Source organism: Chiloscyllium plagiosum, chromosome 27 (assembly GCF_004010195.1).
Source record: "Chiloscyllium plagiosum isolate BGI_BamShark_2017 chromosome 27, ASM401019v2, whole genome shotgun sequence".
NCBI classification, from domain to species: Eukaryota; Metazoa; Chordata; class Chondrichthyes; order Orectolobiformes; family Hemiscylliidae; genus Chiloscyllium; species Chiloscyllium plagiosum.
Genome location: NC_057736.1, coordinates 42,105,218 through 42,112,257, shown reverse-complemented (window position 1 = coordinate 42,112,257; position 7,040 = coordinate 42,105,218). Strand labels below are relative to the sequence as shown.

General features: G+C 42.0%; 1 long non-coding RNA gene across 1 annotated transcript in view; it reads right to left on the bottom strand.

Annotated features, from left to right (window-relative positions):
• LOC122563446 overlaps nucleotides 1-7,040 on the bottom strand; it is a 14,144-nt gene that overhangs the window by 1,134 nt on the left and 5,970 nt on the right. The window contains exon 2 of the long non-coding RNA XR_006315612.1: nucleotides 2,767-2,949. This is a non-coding gene — a long non-coding RNA (uncharacterized LOC122563446). The remainder of the gene's footprint in view (nucleotides 1-2,766; nucleotides 2,950-7,040) is intronic.

Sequence of the window (7,040 nt, the reverse complement as noted above, 5' to 3'; positions counted from 1 at the left end):
TCTCTGACCTATCACCTCCATCCCCACCCCCATTCACTTATTGCTACATGCTACATTCTATGCTACATTCTTCAGGCACCCTGCCTCTATTCCTGATGAAGAGCTTTTGCCTGAAACATTGATTTTCCTGCTCCATGGATGCTACCTGACCTGCTGCGTTTTTCAGCACCACTCTAATCTAGACTTTGGTTTCCAGCATCTGCAGCCAAACATCGATTTTCCTGCTCCATGGATGCTACCTGACCTGCTGCGCTTTTTCAGCATCACTCTAATCTAGACTTTGGTTTCCAGCATCTGCAGCCCCTGTTTTTAACCACATTCCTGATGGAGGGCTTACTCTCCTGTTCCTCAGATGCTGCCTGACCTGCTGTGTTTTTCCAGCTTTTTGACTCTGATCTCTAGCATCTACAGTCCTCACTTTCTCCTTATTTGGTAGCAGGATGTTTACGTATGTATGATATACATAAATACAATTTATAATGGTATAAGCTATATTATGAATATATATCCAACATAAGGGATATACACAGAATGATTCAATTATAGAATGATACAGCACAGAAGGAAGCTATTTGTTCCATTAAGCTTCCCTCTGCTCTGTGGAAAAGTTGGTCACTTGGTACCACACCCTGTTCATTTCCCATGACCCTATGAATGTTTTCTTTTGAATATGTAGCATTTTCCTTTCTGGAAGTTCTAGCACTCTGAGTGCACTCCAGACCACAACTTTATTTTAATGAACAGGGTCATCGCTGGCCAGGCTAGAATTAATGACCCGTTCCCTAAATACCCTGAAGAAAGTGACAGTAAGCTTTTAGAACGGCTGCACTCCACGTATATTGTGTAAAAAAATTGCATTTTCATGTTACCTCTGGTTATTTTTCAAATTTCCCCTGGTTATCAACTGGAAATGCTGCCTTTTTCATTAGAACGCAGAACAGTACAGCACAGGAACAGGCTCTTTGGCCCATGACATGGTGTCAAACATGACACCAGATTGGACTCATCCCTTCTGCCTGCCCTTGGTCCATATCCCTCCATTCCTTGTATATTCATGTGCTTATCTAAAAGTCCCTTATATGCCGCAATCATTCTACCATAACTTTGAACACCTCTTTCAAATCTCTAAGCTTTCTCCACTGGCTCCTTAGAACTGAAGTCTCTCATCTTTATGGTCCTGTATCCTCTTCAAGGTCTTAAAGTTGAAGTCAAAATTGAACTCAATATTCTGGCTGAGCTCTGTGCTATTTCCCCACATGACCAGACCTGGTACCTGGATGTACTTTTCATTCATGGGATGTGGGCAACATTGGTGAGGCAGCAATTATTGGAGCCATCCCTAATTGCTTGGGGTCAACCACATGGCTGTGGGTTTGGAGTCACGTTTTGGCAAGGATGGCAGATTTCCTTCCCTAAAGGAGGGTGGTGAACCACAAGGGGTTTTCCTGACAATCAACAATGATTTCATGATCATTGATAGACTCCTAATTCCAGATTTTTCTTTCAGTTTATAGAATTCAAATTTGACTATCTGTCATGGTAAGATTTGAACCCAGGTCCCCAAAGCATCATCTGGATTAATAGTCAAATGATAATACTATTATGCCAATTGCCAGCTGTACTATGCTACCAGGTAAGGGTTGTGTTTAAGATAGTTAGCTGCCCCCAATCTTTTCTAAAACTTTGAGTGTTTTTATCTCAGTTTCTCCAGAACAACCTTGGAGCTAAAATCCCTCATCCCTGGATCTTTTCCAATGAATCTCCCCTTCATCCAGAAGGATCCTCACCGCATTCATGAAATGTGGTGACCAGAACTGAAACAGGATACAATGATCAAAATGTCTTGGTCTAATCGGAGTTTTGTAAAGTTCACATAACTCCCCTGCTGTCTCATTAAAGCCCAAGATCTCGTATGTTTAATTAATTATGTTTTCAGTATATACTGCCATCTTTAAAGACCTATGCCTCGGCATTCTGTGTCCCTGTGATTTAGGATCATGCAACTTAATCTGCATTCTCCCTATCTCTTTTGCCAAAATGCATCATCTCATACTTCTCTGAATTAAACTCCATGTATCCGATATTTTGCTTGCCTGTAGTGTTATTGCTTTCAATTTGCATTATCTTCATTGCTTTCCACACCTCCAAGCTTTAGTATCACTGACAAATTGTGCCATTTTCCTCGGTTTTCTGATATACAAGTCATAAACATTAAAGACAGAGCAGGTGAGTCACATTGATCCTTGGGAAACACAAATATCCTCCATTCTCTAGCTTAGAAAACAATTGTTTACCATGACTTGGTGAACCATTACCCACCTCCTCGTGAGTATAATCTTATTATAGAATCCCTACAGTGTGGATGCAGGCCATTCAATCCATCAAATCTACACTGACTCTTCAAAGGGTATCCTATCCAAATCCACCCTCCCTACCCTATAACCCTGTGTTTACCATGACTAACCCACCTAACTTACACATCCCTGGACAATATGGACAATTTAGCATGGCCAATCCACCTAACCCTCCACATCTCTGGACTGCACCCAGAGGAAACACATGTAGACATGGGGAGAATGTGCAAAGTCCATACAGACAGTTACCTGAGGCTGGAATTGAACACGGGTCCATGGCACTGTGACGCACCAGTGCTAACCATTGAGCCATCTTACCACCCCAACTATGCCCCCATTGTATTGTGCCCACCCCCAAATCAGTAGTATATTTTATTGTAATGTATAACATGTTGAGATGAGTAAGTCTTACATTCATAAAGTATGGGTTATTGCAGTACTCCAGGAACGTTGTTGGACAGAACAACATTCTGTGCATCTATAAGTCTTGTGCTCCTCTGCACAATCTGGTAAATATTGGTCTGGTATAAACTTGGGAGATGATTAGGTTGAATCTTTCTGTGAGGCACTGTTTCTGCATGGATGAACTGCTGCCCTGCAACAAGATGTGAGAGCAAACATGTGAGTCTGTTCTTCAGATTTACCAAAATTAAGTTAAGGCTCTGCAAAGAATCGCAGTGAAGGCAATAAACAGGATATCTCAAAAACAGCTCACATATGTTAAGAACAGCTGTGTTCACAAAACGCTCAGTCCTAACACGGTCCACATCACCATCACTTCACTACAGAGATATCATTATATGTAATGTAATAAGGTCAGGGCAGGTGAACTGGTTCCTCTCTTTGACCCACTCCTGGATTGGTCATTACAGAGTTTGAAGGTTTTAAGGGGATGAGATGTTGTTAATTCAGTAAGTATTTAACTAGATGTAATTTGATGTAAAGAAATATGCCAACTAGATTCCTCAAGTTCAATAAGTAGTTTGTTTTATGACCACAACTCACTCAGCTGAAGAAATCCAAAATTATTAATAGGTAAAAGTATATCCGACTTCCACAAAGTAGCAAACACACAAAAATACACATTTCAGGGTCACAGATTAATGAAAGTGAAAACTCATTAGTTAAATAGGAATACAGTCAACTGGCAGTAGAAGTATACTTAAGAAGGAAATCAGGAGGGCAAAAAGGGGACATGAGATAGCTTTGGCAACTAGGGTTAAGGAGAATCCAAAGGGTTTTTAACAAACACATTAAGGACAAAAGGGTAACTAGAGAGAGAATAGTGCCCCTAAAGATCAGCAAGGCGGCCTATGTGTTGAGCCGCAGGAGAGGCAGGAGATACTATATGAGTATTTTGCATCAGTGTTCACTGTGGAGAAAGACATAGAAGATATAGAACATGGGGAGATAGATGATGACATCTTCAAAAATGTCCATATTACACACAAGGTGGTGCTGCCTGCCTTGAAACACATAAAAATGGATAAATCCCCAGGACCTAATCAGGTGTTCCCTAGAACTCTGTGGGAAGCTAGGGAAATGATTGCTGGGATATTTGTATCATCGATAGTCATAGTTGAGGTGCTTGAAGACTGGAGGTTGACTAACGTGGTGCCACTGTTTAAGAGAGGTTGTAAGAGGGGTTGTAAGAAAAAGCCAGGGAACTATAGACCGGTGAGTCTGACATCAGTGGTGAGCAAGTTTTTGCATGGAACATTGAGGGACAGGATTTACATGTGTTTGGAAAGGCAAGGACTGCTTAGTGATAGTTAGCATGGCTGTGCATGGGAAATTATGTCTCACAAACTTGATTGAACTTTTTGAAGAAGTAACAAAAAGGATTGATGAGGGCAGAGCGGTGGATGTGTTCTAAATGGACTTCAGTAAGGCGTTTGCCAAAGTTCCCCATGGGAGACTGGTTAGCAAGGTTAGATCATATAGAATACAGGGAGAACTAGCCATTTGGATACAGAACTGGCTGGAAGGTAGAAGACAGAGGCTGGTGGTGTAGGGTTGTTTTTTTAGACTGGAGGCCTGTGACCAGTGGAGTGCCACAAGGATCGGTGCTGGGTCCACTGCTTTTCGTCATTTATATAAATGATTTGGATGTACACATAGGAGGTACAGTTAGTACATTTCCAGATGACACCAAAATTGGAGGTGTATTGGACAGCAAAGAAAGTTACCTCAGAATACAACAGGATCTTGATCAGATGGGCCAATGGGCTGAGGAGTGGCAGATGGAGTTTAATTTAGATAAATGTGAGGTGCTGCATTTTGGAAAAGCAAATCAGAGCAGGACTTATACATTTAATGATTAGATCTTAGGGAGTGTTGCTGAATAAAGAGACCTTGGAGTGCAGGTTCATAGCTCCTTGAAAGTGGAGTCGCAGGTAGATAGGATAGTGAAGGTGCTTGGTTCCTTTATTGGTCAAAGTATTGAGTACAGGAGTTGGGAGGTTATGTTGCAGCTGTACAGGACGTTAGTTAGGCCACTTTTGGAATATTGTGTGCAATTCTGGTCCCTTTCCTATCGTAAGGATGTTGTGAAACGTGGAAGGGTTCAGAAAAGATTTACAAGGATATTGCCAGAGTTGGAGGATTTGAGCTCTAGGGAAAGGCTGAATAGGCTGGAGCTGTTTTCCCTGGAGCATCGGAGGCTGAGGGGGGTTGACATTGCAGAGCTTTATAAAATCATGAGGGGCATAGATAGGATAAATAGACAAGGTCTTTTCCTTGAGGTGGGGGAGCCCAAAACTAGAGGGCATAGGTTCACGGTGAGAGGGGAAAGATACAAAAGGGACTCAAGAGGCAACTTTTTCATGCTGGAGGTGGTACGTGTATGGAATGAGCTGCCAGAGGAAGTGGTGAAGGCTGGTACAGTTGCAGTATTTAAGAGGCATCTGGACGGGTATATGAATAGGAAGGGTTTCGAGGGAAATGGGCCAAGTGCTGGCAAATGGGACTACATTAGGTTAGGATATCTGGTCGGATGAGCCAAACCGAAAGGTCTGTTTCCGTACTGTTCATCTCTATGACTCTATGACTTTATGTTCCTTTCGTGATCCAAAGTGCCAGTTTAAAGATATGGCCAAGTGATTTAAGTGGTGCTGAGTTGACAACTTCCATTGATAAAAATCTCTTGGTTTCAGCAGGGTAATCTCTGGGTGGTTGCAGCAAACAGGGTGCAGTTTTTGAGAGAGATTTCAGAGGGAGAAGGATAAGCCTGTCACCTCTTTGATCCTCTAACCCTGCTGGGATGTTCCAAGATGGCTGTGATCAGGGGAGAGCCATGATATTTCTGCAGATCACAACTGAGCCTGTCTCTTCTGCACTTGGCAGCCAAGAGTGCTACTGTAGCTGAACAGCTTTTAAACTGCAAAGTTATATTTCCCACATATTGTAATAATTCCATCAGGTGGTTGAGTTGTCCCTACCCATCCCCTTCAAAACCCCCAGCCCTCAATCTCAGAAAACATCTTACGTTCCTTAACAAGGTAGATTTGTATTATCTTCCAATCAAGGTCAAAAAGCATGGCGCTGGAAAAGCACAGCTGGTCAAGCAGCATCCGAGGAGCAGGAGAGTCGACGTTTCAAGCATAAGCTCTTCATCAGGATGAAAGACTTATGCTCAAAACATTGACTCTCCTGCTCCTCAGAAGCTGCCTGGCCTGCTGTGCTTTTCCAGCACCGCACTTTTTGCCTCTGATCTCCAGCATCTGCAATCCTCACTTTCTCCCTCCAAACACAGTGCCAGGGAATGTTTTGTTCAGGTGTTGTCTGACAAGTCCTGAGCTAGTATCTGTTAACGTCTCCTGATTGCTCTTGGAGTAATTCTTGAAGTTAGTCAGTGTGAAAGTTCCCAGAGTCGAAATGAATGTCTCTTTATAACCCACTTGGAAAACTTCCAGAGATTAACTTGAAAGTTCCAAAAAAGGTCTGGCAGGAGACTGTACAATTTTATATTTAAAAAAATTAATATGTGAAGCCCGTTGATTAAATTAACAATTTGTATTTAATAGCATATAGAGTCATACATCATGGAAAGTGACCCTTTGGTCCAACCAATCCATGCTGACCAAGTTTTCCAAACTAAACTGCTCCCACTTGCCTGTATTTGGGCCCATATCCTTCTAAATCTTTCTCAATCATGTATCTGACCAATTGTCTTATAAATGTTAAAAACCACACAACACCAGGTTATTGTCCACCAGGTTTATTTGAAAGTGCAAGTGCTCAGATCACTGCTCTTTCATCAGGTAGCTAGTGGGATAGGATCATAGGACACAGAATTTATAGTAAGAGATCAAAGTGTCATACAACTGATGTAATGTATTGAACCCTAGATTGCTGTTAAGTCTTTAATCATGTCGAATGGGTTGCAGGTTTCGAGTCAGTAATATGTAAATCCCAGAATTTCTTTCAAGTCACTGTGTTGGATAACTTAAGATTTTATCTGTATATTAAAAAAAGAGTGAAATCTCAGCTCAGACAATGCATTCAAGGTGTGATATTAGAGTCAAGATTAGAGTGGTGCTGGAAAAGCACAGCAGGTCGAGCAGCATCCGAGGAGCAACAAAATCGACATTTCAGGCAAAAGCCCTTCATCAGGAATGAGGCAGTGAGCCTCCAGGGTGGAGAGATAAATGGGAGGGGGGTGGGACTAGGGAGAAGCAGCTAAGA